General features: G+C 41.7%; 1 long non-coding RNA gene across 1 annotated transcript in view; it reads right to left on the bottom strand.

Annotated features, from left to right (window-relative positions):
• Positions 1 to 24697, bottom strand: part of LOC118626178 — a 33693-nt gene that overhangs the window by 8471 nt on the left and 525 nt on the right. The gene's annotated exons all lie outside the window — the stretch shown is intronic.

Here is a 24697-nt window from a genome sequence, read left to right as displayed (position 1 = left end):
ATTGTACATAGAAGACTCTAAAGAATCCATCAAAAATTGACATTTAACGTAGCAGGACACAAAATTAGCATCAAGAAATCCATGGCATTCTTATAGAGCAATAATGAACTCACAAAAAGAGAAACTAAAAAACAATCACATTTACCAATGCACCAAAAAAATTAAGATACCTAAGAATAAACTTAACCAAAGAAGTAAAGGATCTATTTGAAGAAAACTAAAGGTGATTGAAAAAAGAAATAGAGGAAGATATAAAAAAGTGGAAGCACATACCTTGTTCATGGATTGGAAGAATTAACATCATTAAAATGTCCATACTACCCAAAGCAATTTATAGATTCAATGCAATCCCCATCAAAATACCAGTGACATATTTCACAAAACTAGAACAAATACTTCTAAAGTTCATACAGAACCAAAAAAGACCCCAAATAGCCACAGCAATCTTGAAAAAGAAGGACAAAGTAGGTGAGGTCATAGTACCGGATATCAGGTTATACTACAAAGCAACTGTAATCAAAACAGCCTGGTACTGGTACAAGAACAGGCATATAGACCAGTGGAACAGAACAGAGAACCCAGAAATGGACCCAAGGCAATATGCTCAATTAATATTTGACAAAGGTGGCAAGAGCATACAGTGGAGTAAGGACAGCCTTTTTAATAAATGGCGTTGGGAAAATTGGACAGCTACATGCCAAAAAAGAAAACTAGACCACCAACTTACACTAGACATAAGAATAAACTCAAAATGGATAAAAGACTTAAATGTGACTTATGAATCCATAAAAGTCCTAGAAGAGACTGTAGGCAACAACATTTCAGACATCATACACAACAGAATTTTCACTGATACTACGCCTAAGCTAAGAGAAACAAAGGGAAAGAAATAAACACATGGGACTACATCAAACTCAAAAGCTTCTGCACAGCAAAAGAAACAACCATCAAAATGGAAAGGGAACCCACTATATGGGACAGCATAATTGCCAAAGATACATCAGATAAGGCGTTAATTTCCAAAATATATAGAGTGCTCATACAACTCAACAAAAGGAAGACAAAGAACCCAATTCAAATATGGGCAGAGAACCTAACTAGACACCTCTCTGAAAAGGATACAAATGGCCAAGAGACATATGAAAAAATGCTGAATGTCACTAATCATCAGAGAGATGCAACTCAGAATGACTATGAGGTATCACCTCACACCTGTCAGAATGGCTGCCATCAACAAATCATCAAACAACAAGTGTTGGTGAGGGTGTGGAGAAAAGGGGACTCTAGTACACTGCTGGTGGGAATGCAGACTGGTGCAGCCACTATGGAAAACACTATGGTATTTCCTCAAAAAATTAAAAATTGATCTGCCATTTGACTCAGTGATCCCACTTCTAGGAATATACCCTAAGAAGCCTGAAACACCAATCAGAAAGAATATATGCACCCCTATGTTCAAAGCAGCACTATTTACAATTGCTAAGATTTGGAAACAACCCAAATGTCCATAAATAGATGAGTGAATAAAAAAGCTGTGGTACATATACATAATGGAATACTATGCAGCGGTAAGAAAAAAGATCTCTTATCCTTGAGATGACATGGAGGGACCTGGAGAGTATTATGCTAAGTGAAATAAGCCAATCAGAGAAAGACAAATACCACATGATCTCACTTATTTGTGGAATATAATAAACACAAAAAGCTGATGAATGAAATAGACCCAGAGACATAGAAAGGAGTATGTTCAGATTGGCAAACTTCATTGGACGAGGCGGGGGGCGGGGGGTGGGGAGATAAACCAAAGAACTTATAAGCATGTTTGTGTAACGAGTGGACATAGATAACAATGCTGGGGGGGGGGGGGGGCACAGAACGGGATAGGGAGGAGGGTGTCAATGGGGGGAAAAGGAGAAACATCTGTAACAAAAATAAATGAATTGATTAAAAACAAAAAAAACCTCAAGATAAACCTCAATCTCCACCGCAGCCCTTAGCTCTGGTCTCCTACCTTCCCACCTTCTTGCTGGCCATCTCAGATGCCGAGGCCCCAGCAGGTCTGAATTTAGAATGAATTATGTGTTCACTCTCACCAGCTGCTTTGGGACTTTAATAAAATTTTCAGACTCTTTTGAATAGCTGTCATCTGGACCTCATTGAGCAGATATAGCAAAATTAAGACTAGAATTAACTGATATTGATGATTGTCATTACATTCTATTCTCAACAGATGATTCTTGTGGAGGAAGCAAATCTTGATTTTCCATATTACTGCTTGTTGGCAAGTCTTAACTCTGGTTTTCTATGATACCTTTGATCCAATTGCTTTAACTCTTTTCTTCACCTCTTGCTTAGAACAAAAAGCTTTAAGTCATTGTGTAAATCCACATTGTGCAATTATTTTCCTATTTCACTTAAGTTCTCTGTAATCTTACCTTGTTATCTATTACAAACTTTGCTAAAGTTGACATTTTAGCACTTTTTTTAGCAAAAAGTGCTCCAAATGCAATGTTCAGTCTCTCTCGTGCATTTTAGTGCGATCTCATTTTATTACAAACTATATTTCACACAAAATCTCAACTGCTATTTCTTTCTCAAGAACCTCCATTTGTTCTTTCGTCTACAGACCCTGCATTTACTTTGACAAAAAGACAGCATTTTGTTGGCTCTAATTACTTTGGCTCAACCCATTAGCTGCTCTAACAATAGACTCATTGTCAGTAAAATTAGCCTTTTATCTGTCACCCTGTCCCTTCCTCCACTTCCTAGCTAAGTGCAGTGGCAAGGACAGAGTCTGCTGACTTGAAACAAATTATCTCATCTATCCACGCCTGGGTTCTCTCCTTTGCAAGAGGAACACAGCAACACGCATCTTGGATTGTTGGGCAAGATGGGTCCAATTCCTCTGACAGAGTCCACACTCAATAAATGTGAATTTCGTTGCCCTCAAAAATGGAGCTTTTAGGAAATTACAAACATATATTGGCACATGAAACGTGTTTTTAAAAATCTCACTCCCAAACAACTCCCCAAATTTTGAAGCAAGAAGTAAATCCAAACTGAACCTTGGGAAAAAAAGTCTTTAAATGTGTCCCCTCTTTTAAGGTTAGCCTCAACTTGATATTCAAATGATCAATTCATTCATCGCAATTGTGATTAAGTGCCTTGGGTCCTGGTGGTTTTAGACCTCTGTCGTAAAGGGAGAGATTGTGCCTGTCTCAGCCATCTCTTAATCCCCAAGTGACACAATGTAGGGGATCTCAATAAATATTTGAGGAGTCAGTGTTTGTATTTCTTTCTTAGCAGAGCTTCTGAAAGACTGTAGGTAAATCCACCTTAACTTTATTTTTTTCTCTTTCTGGTGACTTACAGTGAAATCATCACTAATACTTTCTTCCCACACAGGACAGCTCTTCACTTAGCACTGTCTCATTAAAATATCCATTTCGCCCAGCCAATGTGGCTCAGTGATTGAGCATTGACCCATGAACCGAGAGGTCACCAGTTCGATTCCCAGTCAGGGCACATGCCCAGATTGTGGGCCCAGTCCCCAGTGGGGAGCATGCAGGAGGTGGCCAGCTGATGTTCTCTCTCATTGATGTTTCCATCACTCTTCCTCTCCCTTTCTCTCTCTCTTAAATCAATAAAGAAAAAAAAATCCATTTCTCATTGACCTTCCATCTGTTCTGTAAATCAATACTTGCATAGTTGGGGGGAGATAGGCTAAAAGGCAAAGGCTTCTATTCAAAGAAATGCTATAGCAAAATTATTTTGTTAAAGCAAGAATTTTTTTTTCCATTTTTTGCTCAGATAGAGTGGGAGTGCGAGAGGGGAAGAGAGAGAGAGAGAGAGAGAGAGAGAGAGAGAGAGAGAGAGAGAGAGAAACGTTGACATGAAAGGGACACATCGAGTGGCTGCCACCCGCATGACCCAACCAGGGCCGGGGGCAAACTGCAACCAAGGTACGTGCCCTTAGCGGGAACCAAACCTGGGTCTTTCTGGACCACAGGCCAACGCTCTAACCACGGAGCCAAACTGGCCAGGGCACGTGAAAAATTTGCCCTTATGTTTTTGTGCAGTAATGTAAGATTTTCACCTGCTACAACTTCATTTTTTTTTTTTAAAGTGCACTAATTTTTCCTCAGGGCACTCCATAGTGTTCTTAAAACATTGCTTAAAGGAGCAAAAATCATTTTTAGATAAATTCCATTTTAGTTTCTTGCTTATTCTAAGCACACAAGAAAATGTGTACTACAACTAAACATGACATTTCCATTCATTATTTAATTAAAAACTTATTGGAAATCTATCTTAAAATCTTATCAGTAGAGAAGAAGAAAGAACTGAATATTTCAGTCAAGTTGGGGACAGGGAATGGAAAGAATGTATAATGGGCTTGAATTCTTCAACTGCTTTTTTGCTGGAGGTGGGGCGGGGGGTAGGAGGCCTTTCTGTAAGAGTTATTGTAATAGGATCTTTTGACAAAGGCAGCTCTTTTTCATTGTTTTTCAGGCCCTTACGGGTCGGGTTAAGGACCTATGGGGATGGAATGCATGCAGACTAATCATTTGATCTGGAACCTTTCATATTTCAAAGAAATTTCTGAAGAACATGGGATTCTTTAGCTTTGTGAAACAGTTTGAAAAACATTCTTCTAAATATGAATATGAGCAGTTCTCGTCTTACCCCAGCCCTTAAGACAAGGTGTTCTGTGAAATTAAGCATGACCTTGGAGTTCCTGAAGAATGCACATCCAGTAGGGGTGAGGCTGAGCCCAGAGACCGCATGTTCACAGCAGGATCTGAGATTCTTCTGAAGATCGATAAACTATGCTTTGAGAAACACTAAGATAGGACTGGGCAACTGAGTCTCAACTGAGTTCTCCACTTCTCCTGTTTTTCCTTCTCCATTTCCAATCAGCCATTGCCTCAGATTACCTTCCCAGATGTTCTCCATCTGCTTCTCACCACGATCGGCCTATCCAGGGAAGGTCCATCATAGGGTGTAGTCCCCCACTCCTGCCTCATGTCCTCACCCTTCAGTCCTGTGCTGCATTTCCTTTTGTTCCCACTTGCTTATGTTGGTCTCGGAATAGTTTTCTATCCCACTGCATCCCTTTGTGTTCACAGGCTCACCAGTAATATTTCTCCAGGCATCTTGTCTTTTATCTCAAAAAAAACCACAGGGCTATCTAAGAATGAATCAAGAGTGAGGTAACTATGAAAACCAAATCCACAAAGAACAATGATAGGAACTGAGGTTTTGAGTTCAGAGAGTATGTAGATGTGATTTGATAGTTACCAGTGAGGGGATGGATGTCTAATTGAAGTTAGCTTAGGCTCATTCTGTGCAGTTCTACAAGTCCTAATGAGAACCACTGAGAAAAGCTTCCATAAAAGTAGATTTTGGCTAAAGATAAAGAAAAACTTCCTAATAAAGTTGTAGCCTTGCAAAGCTATAAAAATCCAGTCACTAGGAGTGTTCAAACGGGATGGATAGTTCCTATGAGGACTTGGTAAAGAAAAATATTTTATCAGTGAGGATCAGAATTCATTCATTTGTTCATTATGTAATGAATTTTATAGAGGAGTCACCGTGTGGATGATGCCCCAGACAGAGGGGATACAAAGATAAGAAAGATACGTTTTATATTTTGGAGGAGCACCAAGTCCAACAGACATATAAGCAAATACCCTGCAATACAGTACGAGTGCAATAGCAGAAGAGTAGACAGAGTTGCAGCCCACAGCTGGCATCAGTCACAGGCATGCCAGAGAGCAAGCTTCAGAGATTCTAGCTATCACATTTTATTATGTATTTTATTATATATATACATACATATGCTTTTATTTTTTTATTTAAATTTTTTTTCTTTATTATTGATTTTTTAGAGAGAGCGAAAGGGAGAAGAAGAGAGAGATAGAAACATTGATGAGAGAGAACATCAATTGGCCACCTCCTGCATGCCCTCCAGTGGGGATCGGGCCCACAACCTGGGCCTGTGCCCTGACTGGGAATGGAACCAGCGACCTCTTGGTGCATGGGTTGACGCTCAACCACTGAGCCACACTGGCCGGGTCATATGCTTTTATTTTTAAGAGCAATTTTAGGTTCACAACACAATTGAGCAGAAAGTACATAGAGTCCGCATATATCTCCTTCCCCCACAGATGTATAGGTTCCCCAACTCGGCACCAGAATGGTATATTTGCCACAAGTGATGAACCTGACTGACACAGCATAATCACCCAAGTCCATATTTTGCATTAAGGTCATTCTTGGCATTGTACATTCTATGGCTTTTGACAAATGTATAATAATATGTATCCATTCGTACACTATGCACTGGTGCATGGGTCAACCCTCAACCACTGAGCCGCAATGGTCAGGCCAGACTCCTAGTTTTAACTAACACTTATCTCCTTCTGGGACTTCATAACAATAAGCTTTTTTTCAGTGCTTAAAGAGACCATCCTTGCCTTCAAAGAGTTCATCATTAAATAGTGCAAAATTCAGAAACATCATCATCATCATCTTCTTCATAGACATCAAGTGTGATACACGCTATGATAGATGCTTCAGCAAGGTGAAGTAGCTATTCCCTGGCAGGGAAATAAAAGAGTAAATTGATCAAGAAACCCTTCCTGAAGCAGAGGGCACTTCAACTGAGATTGAAATTCAAGACGGATGTAACAAGTTGGAGATGTCTGGGGAAAATTTCCCAAATAATACAAGCAATTACCTGGATGTTAGAAAAAAAAAATAATAACAGGCATTCTTTTCAAAAACCAGAAACTGTGCTAAATGCTCTACATATTTTATTGCATTTATCTCTCACAACAATCTTGGCAGTGACGTTCTTTTAACCGAGGCACAGAGAAGTCACTAAGCTGGTAGGGAGCAAGCTGGGATTCCACGCCAGCGACTGCAGGAAACATGTACTTAGCTGCTGCACCAAGAGCAGAACCTTCAGAATTTACAGTAATCAGATATCAGTGCCCTGCCCTACGACAGCGGCAGCTCAGTTGAGACAGAGAACAGATTTGAGTCAAGTATTTTGTGATCGACTGAAAGAAATGAGGGAGAAGGGAAGAGGAGAATATCAGTCAGGATGCACTGAGCCATAAGGAACAGAATAAATGAACTCAATTAAAAGTAATGTAAACCATGCCTGGCCAGTGTGGCTCAGTGGCTGAGCGTCGAGCCATGCACCAAGAGGTTGCTGGTTCGATTCCCCGTCAGGGCACATGCCCAGGTTATGGCTCTGATCCCCAGTGGGGGGCATGCAGGATGCGGCCAGTCGATGTTCTCTCTTATCGGTGTTTCTATCTCTCTCACTCTCCCTTTCTCTCTCTCTCTAACATCAATAAAGAGGGGGGAAAAGTGATGCAAACCAGAGGTCAAGTGTCTGGGGGAATGTTTGGGGCTCCAGGGTGCCTTTAAGGACCATCCTCAGCATTCTGGTGCTGTAGCCATCACAGCCGCAGAACATCTTCTGCACTTTCTGGTGTCACAGGCAGAGCTGACTGCTCCACCCCTAACCTTTCTGGGCAAGAGTGCAAACAGAGCCTTCGCAACTCTTCCCATGCCTGCTGCCTCCTGTACATTTAGAGACCTTAACACATCTAGAGACTTAACATGCATGTGTGTGGATACCCTACAGCATTTCCCTCTGCAAATGATCACCCCTGGGGTCTCAGGATGAGCAGGCCAACAAAAGAGGCTCACTCAGGCCCTAGAGGCGGTTAGGATAGGGAATTTGGGGTCTTGGATATCCAGAGACTACTGCAGAAGGGGGCTGCAGGCTCTGACAGGGGTGGACGCCTCCTTGGTTCCCCAGATACTATTCTCTCAGGGGAGGGTGTCTTCAGAGGAGCACCAAAGGATCTTCTGTTACATTGTTTGGTAGTTTCCCAGAATCTTCCTCCAACCCCCACTCCCAGCCAACTTCCGTTCAGATTGCTGTAGCCAGGTGAAGCCACATGGCCAGGCTGCAGCTGCAAAGGTTGCTGGGAAAACAAATGTCACCTTTTATCCTTTGCTGTAGAAGAGGAAATGAAAGTAGAAAGTGGAGGTGGTTGTGAGGAAGGTAGCCAACCACATCTGCTACAGAAAGTCAAATAAAAACCTAGCTATTTCTTTAAAGATTAAAATTAAAACACACCTACCATACTATCCAAACATTGCCCTCTTAGAGACTGAACCAAGAGAAATGAAAGCATATGTCCATACAAAGTCTTGTACATGAATGTTGATACCAGTTTTACTTAAAATAGCCCCAAATTGGAAGCAACAAAATTGGCCATTCTTAGGGGAGTAATAAACAAATTATGATATATCCATACAATGGCATGCTCACCAAATAAAAAGGAATGAACTGCCCTGGCCGGTTTGGTTCAGCGGTAGGGCGTAGGCCTGCGGACAAAAGAGTCTCGGGTTTAATTCTGACCAGGGGCATGTACCTCGGTTGCAGTTCATCCCCAGCCCTGGTCGGACCCTGCAGGAGGCAGCCAGTAGATGTGTCCCTTTCACATTGACGTTTCTCTCTCTCCCTCTCTCTCTCTCTCAACCGTGAAGATAAATAGAAAAATATCCTCAGGTGAGGATTAAAAATAACAATAATAAAAATAAAATAAATAAATAAAAAGGAATGAATTATTAATACACACAACATGGATACATCTCAAAAGAATTTCGCCGTGTAAAAGAAGCCAGATAAAAGAAGAATATATACTATATGATTCCATTTATATAACATTCTAAAAACTGAAAAATAATCAATAGTAACAGGAGAGCAGATCGGTTATTTGCAGTTTATGGAGGTATGTCTATTACACCTCAAAAAGTGGTTTTGCAAATATAAAGACATTGCCCAGGTGCTTCTTGTTTTGGTGATTATTGATGGTTCATCAAAATGGAGGACCACAGGTCTGGAGGAAGACAGTAAGTTCTGTTTGGGACATACTGAGTTTGGGGCAATCATGGAATATCCAAATAAAGATGTCAGTAAGTTTTTGGATATGAGATGTCAGTAAGTTTTTGGATAAGTATCTGGGATGAAGCTTTTATTTTAACAGCTGAAATGTGCACATTGAATTTGGTGACATTAGCCATTAAGGTTGAATGATGACAGAAGCTAGGCTGGAGTAGACTGACAGAGAAGCAAAAAAATGTAGAGAGAAAAATATTTTGGCTGTTCTGGAAAAGAGGAAAAATAGGGCAATTACTGGAGGTGGTGTCTAAGCTGGGGAGAGGGTGTGTTTGTTTGAGTTTTGATATGGGAGATTTTGAATCATGTTTAAACACTGAAAGTAAATATCCAGAGAAGAGATGGAAATTGAAGATACAAGAGAGAAGAGACACTTGAAGGCCCTAAGAGCATTAAAATGTAAGAAGGCCTCGGACCCAGAGCGCTCTCTGCTGCACGTGACCTGTGCCCAGCACCTGGTGTGCAGGTGATAGCCACGCTGTGGTCACTGGGAGAGCACCTGCTAATGACTTTTCAAAAAGAGAATAATATAATCATTATAGTCTTCTTTAAAAATATATCTAACATATTCATTATGAGTCCACATGTACTTATCACATAACTTCAGCAATTATCAACTGATGGAAACATTTTGTTTCACCTATACCCCCCACTCTTCAACTCTCCTAACCTAATGATTTTGCCATATATATACAGTAAAAATTGATACCTTTTTAAAATACATATACTTACTATACCATTCTTAAAATTAATAACAATTCCTTAATATCTTCCAGTATTCAGTTGGCATAGAACCAGACTGCTGACCCTAGGAAGGGTCTTTTGGAAGAAAGGAGCGAACAAGGATCTGTGCTGACATGCGCACCTGGCTCTTCACTGCCATACTGTTATGAACACCTTCCCAAAGCAGACAAGCCCTGGGCACAAAGCAGGGCCACAGTTACAGTCCTGGCTGGTCCTGAAGTTCAAGTCCCAGAGCTTGACCTGTGGCAAATGCAGACTCAGCAGCACTTAATTAATCGTTAAATATTTACTAAGCACCTATTCTGCATCAGGCACTGTCCAAGGCACTGGGTTTATAGACATAAACAAACCAGACACGACCCTTGGCCTCATGGAGCTCCTAGGCTACTAGAGTGTTCTCCCTCTACCCTCTATGAATAATTCACCATTGTTCTCTTTCCAATTTGCATTTGTTGTTAAACAGTATTATGACACTGAAGGAATTTTTTTTTTTTATCCTCACCCAGGACATTTTTCCATTTTCTGCTCAGATAGAGTGGAAGGGAGAGAGAGGAAGAGAGAGAGAGAAACATCGACGTGAAAAGGACACATCGAGTGGCTGCCACCCGCAGGACCAACCAGGGCCGGGGACAAACTGCAACCGAGGCACGTGCCCTTAGTGGGAACTGAACCCCGGTCTCTCTGGACCGTAGGCCAACGCTCTAAGCGCTGAGCCAAACCCGCCAGGGCTGATGGAATTTTTAAGGGAAAAAAAGGTCATCTAAAATAGTTTGATCTTTTAATAGTGTATGTTTACATATTAAAATTGGAGGCAACCTAAATATCTAACACAACTATTAAAAGTGATGAATTACTCCTGGCAGGTTTGGTTCAGTGGTTAGTGTGTCGGCCTGCAGACCAGAGAGACCCGGGTTCAGTTTCTGCTAAAGGCATGTACCTCGTACCTCGGTTGCAGTTTGTCCCTGGCCCGGGTTGGGATCATGTGGGTGGCAAGCAGTCCATGGGTCTCTCTCCTGTTGATGTCTCTCTCTCTCTCTTCCTCCCTCTCTCCCTCCCCCTCTATCTGAAGATAAATGCAAAAATGTCCTCGGGTGAGGATAAAAACAAAAACACACAAATGATGAATTAGATCTACATATGTGTGCATATTATAAATACATAGTCAAAGTTTGCTTAAATCAAGGCTTCTCAAACTTTAGCTTGCATAAGAATGACCTAGAGGGCTCTCCAGAATAATAAAGTGTGAGAAAACAGGGAAATTGGGGGGGAGAGAAAAAGAGGCGGGGGTGGGGAAGTAGGGGGTGGGGGATAGCTAGAGAGAAATGGCCAAAGGGACTTTGGAACAAACTGAAATACTCCATTTTAGTTCTTTGCTCTCGTCTATTGCATTAGGACCCTTTCAACTGTCTCTAAACATTTTGGTATTGCTTTGGTCAATAGTATTTTGAGGGGGGAGGGAGCAGATGTGTGCAGTAGGCAGTGATGTGGTGCAGAACAGGGACAGCACACCCAGAGGGCGAGCCCCAGGACAAGAACTGAGAATTCAGTAAAAGCAGGACATCAGAGCCAGAAGTGACTCACAGAGATGGAAAACCAAGAATCCCTGCAGAGGGAGCGAGACAAGTGCTCAGAGCCATTTTTCTTTAAATATTATGAAAGTGGTTGTGCCCATATGCTGGTGATAACCATCAGCTGGCATCCAGCTACGGACCCGTATTGAGCATAGACAACAAGGCCAAGTGTGACAACACTTGAACGTTGCAAATAATGGGGGCAGAGGCATGACTGTAACAGAGGGTTGAGACAGAACATAATTAAGAGAATATACTTACTCTTAGCATAGAGGCTCTCCAAAACCTGTGATGAATTTGAATTGTTAAATGATTTAAGGAGAAAATACCTCCCTCAATATGAGCAAAGATGTCCTAGTCAATACACATCTGTTCCAAATAATAAGGAACATTATCCTTAGGTTGCAATCTGTACCTTAGTGCCACCTGGCATCAGTGGCCAAACAGAAAACCAGTCAAGTAAGAAGAAGCACCTATGGTAATAGTGCTCTTTTGTTATGATGATAAATTAGCACAGGCCCCAAAGTCAAAAACCATTTAATATTCTAAAATGTATTGCCTCATAATGCATAAAATTTACTTTCCCACTTGCATTACAATGACTCAGCCTTTTGTGAGAGAGAAAGATAAGAGTCTAAGGATTACCCCTTCCAATGCCTCCTGTAGGGTTAGGTTAGGTCCTTCCAAATGTGCTGCCAAGGCACCCTGTGCTTAATTCAGTTACAGACAGCACTTATTATATTGTATGTCGATGTCTGACCATTTGTCTTTTTTCTCCGTGGACTATGAGCAGCTTGAAGTCAGAGACTATGTCTTTCATTAGGCCCTAGCACATTATGCACTCTCCTTAGAGAAACTGTTTTTAAATATGTGCATCAGGGATTGTGTGTGTCTTATAGTAGCCAAAGAAAATACTAGGCCTTAGAGTCCTGCTCTATAAAGTGACGAGGTTGAACTGCACCATTGCCAAAATCTCCAGATGTACAAGGCATCATTTGTTTAAGATACTTGGTTTGTTGAAATGATTTAATTTTCTTAAGTTTTCCCAAGAATCTATCCACTACTGTTGACTCAAGCATTTCTTGAGAGAGGACAGAATCTGCAGTCCTAGAGAACAGGGTCTCCATTAAGCAATAGAAAATTCCGAGGATATCAGAGATAATGGGATGATAGAATGGTGATTCTTTGGGGATCTGCAGTTTCATCTTCAACAATAAGTCACTCTAAGTGAAAGAAGCTAGACAAATAGGTCACATGTTGTAGGATTCCATTTATTTGAAAATCCAGAAGAGGTAAATTCATAGAGACAGGAAGCAGTTTAACGCTTACCAGGAACTGGGGGGACAAGGAAATGGGGAATGATTGCTAAATGGGTAGGGCTCTCCTTTGGGTGTGACAGAAATGTTCGGAATTAAATAGAGGTGATTGTTGCACAATATTGTGAGTTTACTAAATGCCACTAAATTGTATACTTTATGTTATATGAATTTCACCTCAAATAAAAAAAAAAAATAAGTCACTGCTAAGGCGGTGTGGCTCAGTTGGCTGGAGCACCGTCCTGTATACCCAAAGTGGCAGATTTGATTCCTGGTCAGGGCACATACCTAAGTTGTGGGTTCAATCCCCAGTTGGGATTCGAGTACAGGAGGCAACCGAACAATGTTCCTCTCTCACACATCAATGTTTCTCTCTGTCTCTGTCTCCCTCTCTCTCTCTTTCCCTTCCTCTGTCTAAAAATCAATTTTTAAAACGTCACTGACAACCTTGAAGATTTATGTCAAACTTTAGTCCCTTAAGTTACCAATAACATGGTGTTAACTAACTCCCGAAACTTAATAAATGTCTACTCAAGTATCTAATTTGTATTGGGTCTATAGTTCCAAAGAATCTCTTTGATGATAGGCTTTAAAAAAAAATGATCTTATTGCCCTGGCCGGTTTGGCTCAGCGGTTAGAGCGTCGGCCTGTGGTCCGGAGAGACCCGGGTTCAGTTCCCGCTAAGGGCATGTACTTCGGTTGCAGTTTGTCCCTGGCCCTGGTTGGTCGTGTGGGTGGCAGCCACTCGATGTGTTCCTTTCACGTCGATGTTTCTGTCTCTCTCTCCCTTCCTCTCTTTCCCTCCCACTCTATCTGTACAAAAAATGGAAAAATATCCTCGGGTGAGGATAAAAAAAAAAAAAAATGATCTTATTGTGTGCTTACTATATTCTAGGCACTCTTTTAATGCTCACAGTGACCTTATAAGGTAGGCATTATCATTATTCCAATTTTACACTTGCTCAAGGTCGCTCGCCAGAGGTAGTAAGCGGCAGAGGTGAACTCAAAACTCTGACCTGGCTCACGCAAAGCCTCTGCCCATTGTTAATAACCCTACACCATTGATATAGTCCAGGATGGTACATGCAACTGATTTGAAGAGACCTATTTGGTAAGATAACCAAAATCTTTATATGTTTTTCTAATAGCAAAAATATACCTGTCTAGTCTTCAAGTGAATGAGTATAATAATGGGATCTAGTTGGTGAGTAACTCGCTTGAAGGAGGAGATGACAAACAGAGTTGACCCAATTAAAGGGAACAGGGCCAGAATGAACCTTATACGCTCCCAGTCTCTTGGGGAATACTTTGAGAATTCTGCTGACACCTTTTGCAATCAGACTTTCTAATAGTACCGATGTTCTGCACCTAGGTCCCTGTTTTTCATCCTAGAAACTTCTCTAGAAAGGACGTGATACCCTCTCCACAAAGAAGTCCTTGGCAAGATCAGCTGTGTGAACATTGTTATATTGAAGAAGTCCTGGCTTATTGAGTAATTGTGGCAAAACACCTTATGAGATAATATTATTTGTGTACAGCGATTTACTAACCCTGTTAAATACTCTGATGTATCCTGAAACATATTTCCTCCACTTACTGAATATGATGGAATCCTTAGGCCTCAGTGTTCTGTGAATAACGCAGATCACCTGATGTCAGGTGATGTGATCCTATGGCATGAACTCTGGGCTTCCCTCCAGCAGCATTTAAACAGTATGCTCTGTCAAGGTGCCCTTTTCTCAACCAAACTCCATTCTCCACATCTTTAATCTGTGATTCACTACATCCTCCAAAAGTGGTTAGTCTGTCTGAAAATCATCTGCAGATACTATGGGGCATGCATTCTTTGTGCTCAGTCTCTGCCTAGGTTATGGACAATATTTAAAGGAGCACACAGTCTCACTAGCTGGGGCCCTTTTGAAATGTTAAATATCAATTGCTCAAGAAGCACAATTGGAGGATTTGATTGGGAACTCCATAAGCCAAGTGATCTCTTCACATCTCATTTAGTATCCCCCCACCACCACACCCCACCCCACCCCCAGCAGCACAGAATCAGAGAGCAGGCTCTAACTATTGAGTAATAGTGGTGGTAAGATGTGTGTCTTAGTGAACATCACACTAAACAGCACCCCTCAATGAGCTCCAGACTTGCTTTACAACCACCTACTTGGTGTCTCCATTTGGGTGTCTGAGGCAATCTCAAATTCACTATGTGCAAAACTGAACATTGGATTTACCACCTTCCTCCCACACATTCCCAGTCTCAGCAAATGGCTCCATCATTCACCCATTGCTCAGGGTGAAAACCTAAAGGTGATCTTGAATTTTCTTTCCCTCACAACCCATATCCAAATCCATCACCAAGTCCTCTTATTTCTATTTACAAATATATCCAAACCTGAGCACCCTCATCCTCTTACTTTGGCTACTCTAAGAGCCTTCTCCTTTGCTTTCCTGCCCCCAACCCTGCTCTCCTGTGCCTATTCTGTACCTAGAGGCCAGAGTGATCTTTCTAAAACAAATTTAAAAAATAATAATTAGAAAAATCAGATCTTGTCATCTCTTGCTCAGATCCTTCCAATGATTTCTCATCACATTTACAATCCAATAAAGATTATTTACGATGGCCTAGCAGGCTCTGAACACCTCTGCGAACTTCCTGAGACAATTCTGACTGGCCTTCTCACTGTTCCCGAGCTCGCCAAGCACACTTTCGTCTCAGGATCACTGCATATGTTGTCCTTTCTGTCTGGAACATTTCCTCCAGGTGCGTGCCTGGCTCACTCCTTATTTATTTCAGAGCTCTGCTTACATGTCACTTTTTCAGTGAGGCCTCTCCTACATTTTTTTATCCCTTTACCAAACTTTAATTTTATTTCTAGCATTGATCACTTCGGACATATTTAAATATGTGTTGAATGAAAGAATGAATGGTCTAGCTCTCTTACCAACAGCACTAGAGAGTGATTTTCACCACCTGACATTGTCGAACTTTCTATAGCATTGCATTGTTTCCCTCTGCATACTTTCCCTGGCAGTAAAAAGAACACCTTAATGCTTTGGAAACTAAGTTCAAACTAATCACACTAACATATAATTTCAAGAACATAAAGGTACTGAGCCACCAACCCCATGATCTCAGAAGGATTAAGAATAAGAGCACTGAGTCATAGATTCCCTTAGCATGCAAACATCTTTCCTCTGCTGCAGCGGAATTCCAAGATGTTACCTGTGATGTAGTCCAAAGGCTGCCACAGGGTCCTGGGTGGAGTAGGCAAAGACTCAGAATTGAGTGACACCTTTGAAAGTGCTGCGATGCTGCTAACTGCTCCCCACAGCACCTGACCGCAGTGGGAGCAGGGACACTGAATGCTGTAGACTTAATGTGTCACTCAGTTCATAGCAAGCGCGGAATGAGTCACACTCCAGAGCCAGGGCTAGCGGCTTTCAGGGCTGCATGCTTCTGAGTAGAGCATTTACAGGGTGAGAAAACAGGCAGAGAAGGAAAAAGTAAAGAATGGAGAGATGGAAAAGAAGAAAGGAGTGGCAGAATGGAGAAGGAAGAGCAGGAGAGAAATAAAGGGAGACTTGATGCGGTGGGTAGAGATGAGGGATGGTAGGTGTGTGTGGGATTATGTCAGAGCTCCCCTCCACCTCCAATCTCCCCAACCCCTTCCCTTGTCCTGTTGATGGTCTCAGGGGCTGGCTCTGCAGCCAGATGTTGGTAATGGGCAGGTTGAGAAGCAGAAGAGCTTCAGGCCATGCCCATGATGACCATGGTACTTCCTGAGGCCTCTTTTGACTTCACTCTTATTGTTCTTATTTCTTCTCCTCTTTTTTGGTTTTCTCATTGCATATTCCTTGTCCCCTTACCCTTTCCCCCTCACAAGCGCACTGGTTTTCTATTATTTGTAATGGACACATTTATTGCCTGTAAAGGAGACAACAGATTTTTCTTGCACCCTGGGGAAATGTATTAACACGCAGATGGACATCTGAGTCCCTGGAGCAGCTCTGTGGCAGCAGCCACCCCTTTTCTTTAATCCCGGGTGGTTGGGACATCCAAAACCATTTCCCTGTGACAGGTGCGTGAACTTGCCAGAAGGACCTTGTGCCCACAGACCCTTCGTTCCTCTTTCTGTCTCAGTCTGATCACTAGGTTTGAGTTTATTTTCTACTCCAGGGCATTTTGGGCGGGAAGGAGGAGCAAACAGTAGGACTAGAGTTATGGGCAGGGCCAGGGCACAGGTGAGGAGATGCAGCATTTGAGGCCTTGCCCACTTCAGCACCAAACAGGGCTGAGATCCAAGGCAAACTGTTAAGGGTCTCCTGCCTCGTCTCAGCATCAGGAAGGGGTGAGATCTTTAAGTACAAGCTCCTTTGCTTGCTGTATTCAAATTCTTTATGCCATTTCTCGCTGGACTGGATCTTAGTTTCCTCTTTTGGGGAAAAAAAAAGACAATGATTCCTACCAAGGATTGTTGTAAAGATTACTTGAGATACTTTCTGTAAAGGGCTCAACACTGTTTCCGCACAATAAATGTCAGCTACTATTACTACTCAGTAGAGGATCACTGTGAAACACCTTTACAATCAGTATTCTTGGCCGCTGGTGGGTGGGGGTAGTTTTTACTGTTTCTCTTCCAGAGACCTTGACCAGTGCAAAGCTCCTGAAGTGTAACACGTTAGGACTCAGCTGGGACTCTAGAGACCCAAAGGTCAGCTGGCAGGTGCAGGGCTGGCCTGTCACTAGTCAGAAGCAACAAGCCTAGGATTGCTACAGTTGTTTCCCTTACGAGTTCCACCAGCTCAGACTGTGAAAGAACTGGGTGAGGGGGTGGGGTTTAACGAGCAGGTGAAACAATAAAAACAGTTTCTTGTTGACTTTGGTGTTGATGGGTCTTCAGGGATGAAATCACTCCAGGGAAATATTAATGCCTTCTCTACCTCCAACACAATTTTAAGATTTTATATATCCTAAAATGTAATATATTATATATTATCTTTTTTCTGTCAATATTTATCTAGTACTACCTTCTACCCACAGGCTGAGATAACACAGGGCCTAGATAGTTTGGCGAGAGAGTATGGATTTGATATAATCATCAACATGAAGATTCCAGTTATTGTTTAAAGAGGTGGAAATGGTTTGTGACGTCTTGTGGAGAAACCCTGATGCGTTCTAGGGTCATGATGGGTCTCTGGGCCACTTGGGTCATGCATCAGGCTGACAGGCATCAGAGGCATACCTTGGGATCAGTAGTCATGGTGGGGTCTCATCTCTCAGACCCCACCCCCCTCTGCTTCAGGTTCCTCCCAAGCTCCCAGACCTCATTCATAGGGGTAGGAGGTGGGGGATGGAGGGGAATGGAAAGCAGTGATTTCTTCCTACCTCATTTCTAAGAGTGGGCTGGCACTTCAGAGCCTCCAGGGTACCTGAATACAAACTATGCCACATAGAAATCTATGCATACAGATGAACAAAGACTAGGAAAAAAAAAAATCTTTCATATGTTAGAAAGGTCATTTTGTGGGTGATTTTCTTTTTTCTTTTGCTCCTATTGATATGATCTTATTTATGCAAAAACATTTAAAACTCAAGAAAAGGGATAAAACCAAATTCTCTCATCTGCAATGTACTCTTCTTTGGATGGTGTTGTGTGGAACAGGGATTTTTTCCAGAGGCTTTATTTCTGCCAGCTTTAGTCAGTTAACTAGCACTTCTCATTTTCCCTTCTGAGGCTGGTGGTCCATGTCTTGCTTAGTCAAGCTGCTTGGAAGCCTTAGGAAATTTGGTAATAAGAGTTACACAGGTTGAACTTCATAACCCCCTGGCTCCAAAATGCAGGCCCTGTTGATAAAGTGAGTTCCTGGAGGTTCAGAAAGGACATTTCAGAAAACACCTAGGTTTGGGGAACTGAGGATATGAGTCACTAACTTGGAAAAGCTAGACAGCTCATTAACAAAAAAAATTTTTTAAAGCAGGACAGAAAAACATTGAGTTGAAGGAGATTTTTATATTTCAGATTATATAGCATTTCCGAATGGAGAGGAAGTATCAAAGATTTATTGTTTTTCCTATCATAAGATAGTGTCCTCCAAAAAAGACCAAGAATTGGAATAGTTCATGAAAATAATCTGAAGGACATCATAATAAATCTGGGAAGTTATTTCCTGTTTTTAGCTGGCTTGGCCGGAAGACCTCACTGCCATAAAAATAAATGCCATGTCTGACTTTTTATCTGGCTCTCGGAATCCGTTTATGCAATAAACTCATTAATCTCCAACTCACTCTTACCTAAACCAGATTATTCATAAGGCAGTTTGTAGTTGTTGATCTTTCATGTGGTTGATCTTACCATCCACAAATTATTTTTGGATGTTATCATCTTCTAATTTTATTTTACTCACATGCAGCCTGTATTCTCACTGGCGCTGAGGGTTTGCTATTTAAATCTACCATTTAATTACCTCTCTTCTACCCTGGCCAGTGAGGCTCAGTTGATTGGAGCATCATCCCATACACCAAAAGGTTTCGGGTTCCATTCCTGGTCAGACCACGTATCCAGGTTTGGGGTTTGATCCCTAATTGGGCCACAAACAGGAGGCAACCGATCAAAGTTTCTCTCTCATATTGATGCTTCTCTTTCACATTGATGTTTCTCTCCTTCTCCCTTCATCTCTCTAGAATCAAAACAAAACATATCCTCTGGTGAGGATTGAATTACTTGGGAGCTATTAAACATCTTTAAAATAACAATAATAATGATAATAATTACCTCTCTTCCTTCTTCTGGTGACTGTCTCTGTCAGCGACAATGGCAAGCTCATTCATGTTCTCGAGGAGTGTACACTCAGGGAAATAATTACATAAATAATTATACCCAGCACACAAACAATTTAAGGCAGGATGTGGCACAACAAGCTAGAGGAATTCTGAGAAGAATTCTTTTCATCCAGGAAATGAGTTGCAGGATGGGAAGGGTATACTAAAAAAGAAGAACCTTATGAGCAAAGTCAGGGAAGGAAGAAAGCACAAAATACATTTGAAGTAGGTAGTGAGCCATCACTAAAGTTGTTGGGCTGAATAAGGTGCATGCTCAGAGTGTCCATTGGGAATAACAATAACTATTAGGGCTTGCTATATGCTAGGTAGTGTTCTAAGCACTGGAATTACCCAGAAGTAGATAAAACAACAAACAAAATCCCTGCCCTCATGGAGCATTCATTCGAGTGGAAAATGACAGTCAACAAACATGGACAATATATAGCATTTTAGATAGTGATCAGTAAAATGGAGGGGAAGGGAAAAGGAATTGTGTATATGCATGATATATTAAAGAGGGTAGTCAGGAATCAAACCTCACCCAAAGGTCACATTCCAGCAAAGGCCTGAAACAAGGGCATCAGCCACATTGGAAAACCAGGGAAGGGGGTTCCAGGTAGTGGCAGCAGCTAGGACAAAGGCTCCCAGGTAGAATGTTAGGGGAACAGCAAAATGACCTGTGTGGCTAGAGATGAGTGAGTGAGGGTAAAGAGTAGGAAATGAGACCAGAAGTAGGGGCCTGCTCATGGGGCCTCAATCACTACTCTAAGGACTTTGGTTTTTACTCTAAGATGGGAAATTTTATTGGAGGGTTTGAAAAGACAAGTGATATGATCTGATGTAAGATTTTATGGCAACTCTGGCTGGCTGTACAATGATTTACTCTAAAGATTCTGACTTAATTGTTCTAAGGAGGGGCCTTAGTTGTTTTTTTATTCCTCACCCGAGGATATTTTCCCATTTATCATCAGATAGAGTGGGAGGGAGGGAGAAAGAGAGAGAGAGAGAGAGACAGAGAGAAACATTGATGTGATAATGCCACATCGACTGGTTGCCTCCCGCATGACCCTGACCAGGGCCGGGAACAAACCACAACTGAGGTACATGGCCTTGACCGGAATCGAACCCACAACTCATTGGTCTGCGGGCTGATGCTCTAACTGCTGACCCAAACTGGCCAGGGTGGGGCCTTAGTTTTTAAAGTGCCCCAGACCGTGAACCACTCCTCTAGAGCGCGCAATGTGTTCTCACATTTATTACCTTAACTTGAGTCTCTCACTGACTCGGTGCAATGTATAGATGAAGAAACTGAGTCTCAGAGGCTGAAGGGACTTTCAAAGACACGTGGCCTAGAGGGGGTATTGCTAAGATATGCTAAGAAATGATGATTCAGTATTATTTATCACTCATCTCCCGCTCGTACAGGGTGGGGGTGGGGAACTAACGACTCAATAAGAGTATTGCTTTGGAGATACCTGATACCTATCTACATCTCCAATGGGGAAAAGGGAGATGCTTACTTCAAGCTATAGTGAGAGGAGCTTGCAGGGAAGCACTTGGAAAACTTGATACAAGTCATCTGGGGTCTGGAGGAATACAGGGACCTGGGATATGATACTTTCCTGAGAAAACCAAAGGCAAACTAGAGAGAGACAGAGTTGCATTTGAAACAAGTTGCATTTTTACCAAATGTGGATACATAAAATTTTCCCAGGGGAAAGTGTGCTGTTATGCACCAAAAATAAGATGGTTTAATGGGCTGATAGAGGGATGGATGGATGGATGGATGGGTAGATGGATAGATATGTGATAAATCAAGTGTAGCAAAATGTTCTCAGGGATGGTGGGAGAGAATTATTTCTGAAGCCAGTTTAAAAGGGAGTCTAGCTAAGAAGACAGCTGGCCACACAAGGGATCAAGCAGAGGACTGAAACCTCAGAAGCTCAAGGGCTGAGGGTTAGGGTCATAAGTGGTTGTCTGGAAGTGACTTCCTGCATGTCATGCATCTAAGGCATCTGAAAAGCTCCACCACCCTTCCCACCACAACCCCAAAGTGGAGGAATCTAAAAGCATAACCAGTGAGTAGTGAAGGTGGAGGAGGTAGAGATGAAAGAGGAAGAAAGCAAAAATAAAAGTGGCCTGTGCCACATGCCCCCACTGCAACCTTTTAGCCTGAAGCAAAACTGAGCTTGGGAAAAGGAAAAGCTTTAACTTGGAATGAAGTTTGCAGGACCTTCATGAGACTTCATCCAGGCCAGTAGAAGAAGTAGCCCTCAGAGTACTTGAAGAGACAGTGGAGTAAAATATACAAGGGTTTAGTTCTTGCATCCTATGCAATCCTGCTAATTCAGTAACATGCACATACCTGACAAAACCCAACCCTGAAAGAATCCTGATTTAATATCACATCACATGTTCATTTTGTCAACAAATATTTATTGAGCACTTGCTATGTGCAAGGCATTGGCATAGGTAGTGAGGATACAACAATGAATTAGATAAAAATTTGATATAAGTAGTGAAGTTTAAAAAGCCACAGGTAGTAATGGTAACATTCTATATCTCGATAGAAATTTGGGTTACATAGGTAGTTCAATATTTATTTACAGGTTTTTTTCTTTTGATGTAAAATGTATATATAAGTACCTGCATAAGTCTTAAATATATATTTGCTGAGTTTTGACAAAGGTATAATCACAACTCTGCCTCCTTACACTGTCAGCAGATAACCTTGCCTCCTGCTTCAGGGAAAATACAAGCCATTAGACAGGCCTTCCCTCAACTTATAAATCTCCCTGCAGCCATATCTATCCTTTCTTCCTTTCCTTCTGTTATTGGGGACAACATGTGTCTACTGCTATCTGAGCCCATTACTGCCCCTAAGTTTTATAGCCTCCGCCCTTCGACCTTCTCAGAGGCCCTGCTCTGTTGGATTATCTATCTCATCGTGAACTCTCATTTCAAGGAATAACCTTCTTAAATATAATGCTGGATTCTCTCTCTTACCTCAGAGTCCTCACACATGTCATTTCTTTTTCTCGGAACTACTTTCCTACTTCTTCACTATCATAATTCTTACTCACCCTTCAGGTCATTGCTAGGATGCTATTTACTTAGATATGACTTCCCTGACCTTCTACCCCACAACATGATAGAACCTACTGAACTCTTTAAAAAAAAATTTTTTTTCATTTATTGATTTTAGAGAGAGAGGAAGGGAGAGGGAGAGAGAAATAGAAACATCGATGAGAGAGAACAGCAATGGGTCGCCTCCTGCATGTCCCCCACTGGGGATCGAGCCCACAACCTGAGCATATGTCCTGACCAGGAATCGAACTGGTGACCTTTGGTGCATGGGTCAACGCTCAACCACTGAGCCGAACTTTGAACTTTCTTTTTCATGGCACTCAGCTCACCTGTAATTTCTTGTTCTGTGCATGACTTACCCAGAAGACAAACATGTTCTCTGCTCTCACAGTGTCTTGTTAACTGATATACCTTCAGTACTTAGCATAGCACCTGTCACATTAAATAATTAAAGTATAGTCATATCATCTATAACATGTAGTAATTTTTTTTATGTCTTCTTCTTCAGCGATTTTATTTTATTTTTGGTTAATCCTTACCTAAGAATATTTTTCCATTGATTTTTAGACAGAGAAGAAGAGAGGGAGAGAGAAAGAGAGAGAAACATTGATGTGAGAGAGACACATCAATTGGTTGCCTCCTGCACGACTCTGACCAGGGCCAGGGTACAACCTGCAACCCAGGCACGTGCCCTGGACCAAGAACCAAACCTGAGACCCTTCGGTCCACTGATGGATGCTCTAACCATTGAGCAGAACGGGTCAGGGCTAATTTTTTTATTTACTTTTTTGGTACGTGCCCTAGCGGGAACTGAACCCAGGACTCTCTGGTCCGCAGGCTGACGCTCCAACCACTGAGCCAAACCGGCCAGGGCCAGGGCTAATTTTTTATTCTAATAGCTATTGCAGTCTTTTCCGGGATTGTGTTTAAAAAGAAGGGCACTATCACATTTTGTTCTTATAATTTTGTTCTTAAAAATTAGCCCTGGCCGATTTTGCTTAGCGGTTAGAGCTTTGGCCTGCGGTCTGGAGAGAACCGGGTTTTGTTCCCACTAAGGGCACGTACCTCGGTTGCAGTTTGTCCCTGGCCCTGGTTGGGTCGTGTGGGTGGCAACCACTCGATGTGTCCTTTTCACATCGATATTTCTCTCTCTCTCTCCCTCCCACTCTAGCTGAACAAAATATCGAAAAATGTCCTCGGGTGAGGATAAAAAAAAAAAAATTAAATAAATGTTCTGTATATAGAAGATTCTCAACAAGAACTATTTCATAGACATAAATATACTATATATGGAAAGATCCTTAGAGATCCTATATTTTAATTTCCTCAGGAAGCAAACCTAAGTACTGTAGTATATTTATGACTGAATTATTACTGCATTATTATTATCTTTTTACTCAGACGGAGTTGTCTTATGGCTAGAGACCACCAGTGGGGAGACATTCTAAAAATCCAGAGTTCTTTCTATCTGAAAATTGTGAAGGAGGATGATCATCTGTTAGTTTACATAACTACATCTTATAAATAGCTTAGTTTTTCTGAGCAAACCTAAAATCATTTAGTATTCATTGATAGACACGAGGGACCTAACATTACATGAATTGCTCTTGTATGTAACATTCATACATACATGTGCCATTTAAACACATAAATACATATACACACACATACACATAACTTAAAGAAGCAGAAGAGTTAATAAAAATTAAAAAAATTAAAAATGAGAGATCTCCTTACAAAGGGTTTCTACTGCCAACCTTGCTGTAAGTCTTTTTCTTCAAAAATTAAAAAAAAGGTTTTTTTCTTTATTGATTTTTAGAGAGAGGAAGTGAGAAGGAGAGAGAGATAGAAACATCAATGAGAGAGAACATCTATTGGCCGCCTCCTGCATGCCTCGCACTGGGGATTGGGCCCACAACCTGGGCATGTGTCCTGACCAGGAATGGAACCAGCAACCTCTTAGTGCATGTGTCAATGTTCAACCATTGAGCTACACTGGCCGGACTTAAAAAAAATTTTAATTGATTTTTAGAGAGAGAGAAAGGGAGAGGGAGAAAGAGAAAGAAACATTAACATAAGACTGAAACGTTGACTTGAGAGCCAAACACTGATCGGCTGCCTCCTGCAGGATCCCCTGACCTTGCAAGAAACCCAGCAACCT

This window comes from Molossus molossus, unplaced genomic scaffold (genome assembly GCF_014108415.1).
Source record: "Molossus molossus isolate mMolMol1 unplaced genomic scaffold, mMolMol1.p scaffold_m16_p_1, whole genome shotgun sequence".
Lineage (NCBI taxonomy): Eukaryota > Metazoa > Chordata > Mammalia > Chiroptera > Molossidae > Molossus > Molossus molossus.
Note: the sequence above shows the minus strand (reverse complement) of the source record. Positions and strands in the feature narration are given on the sequence as shown.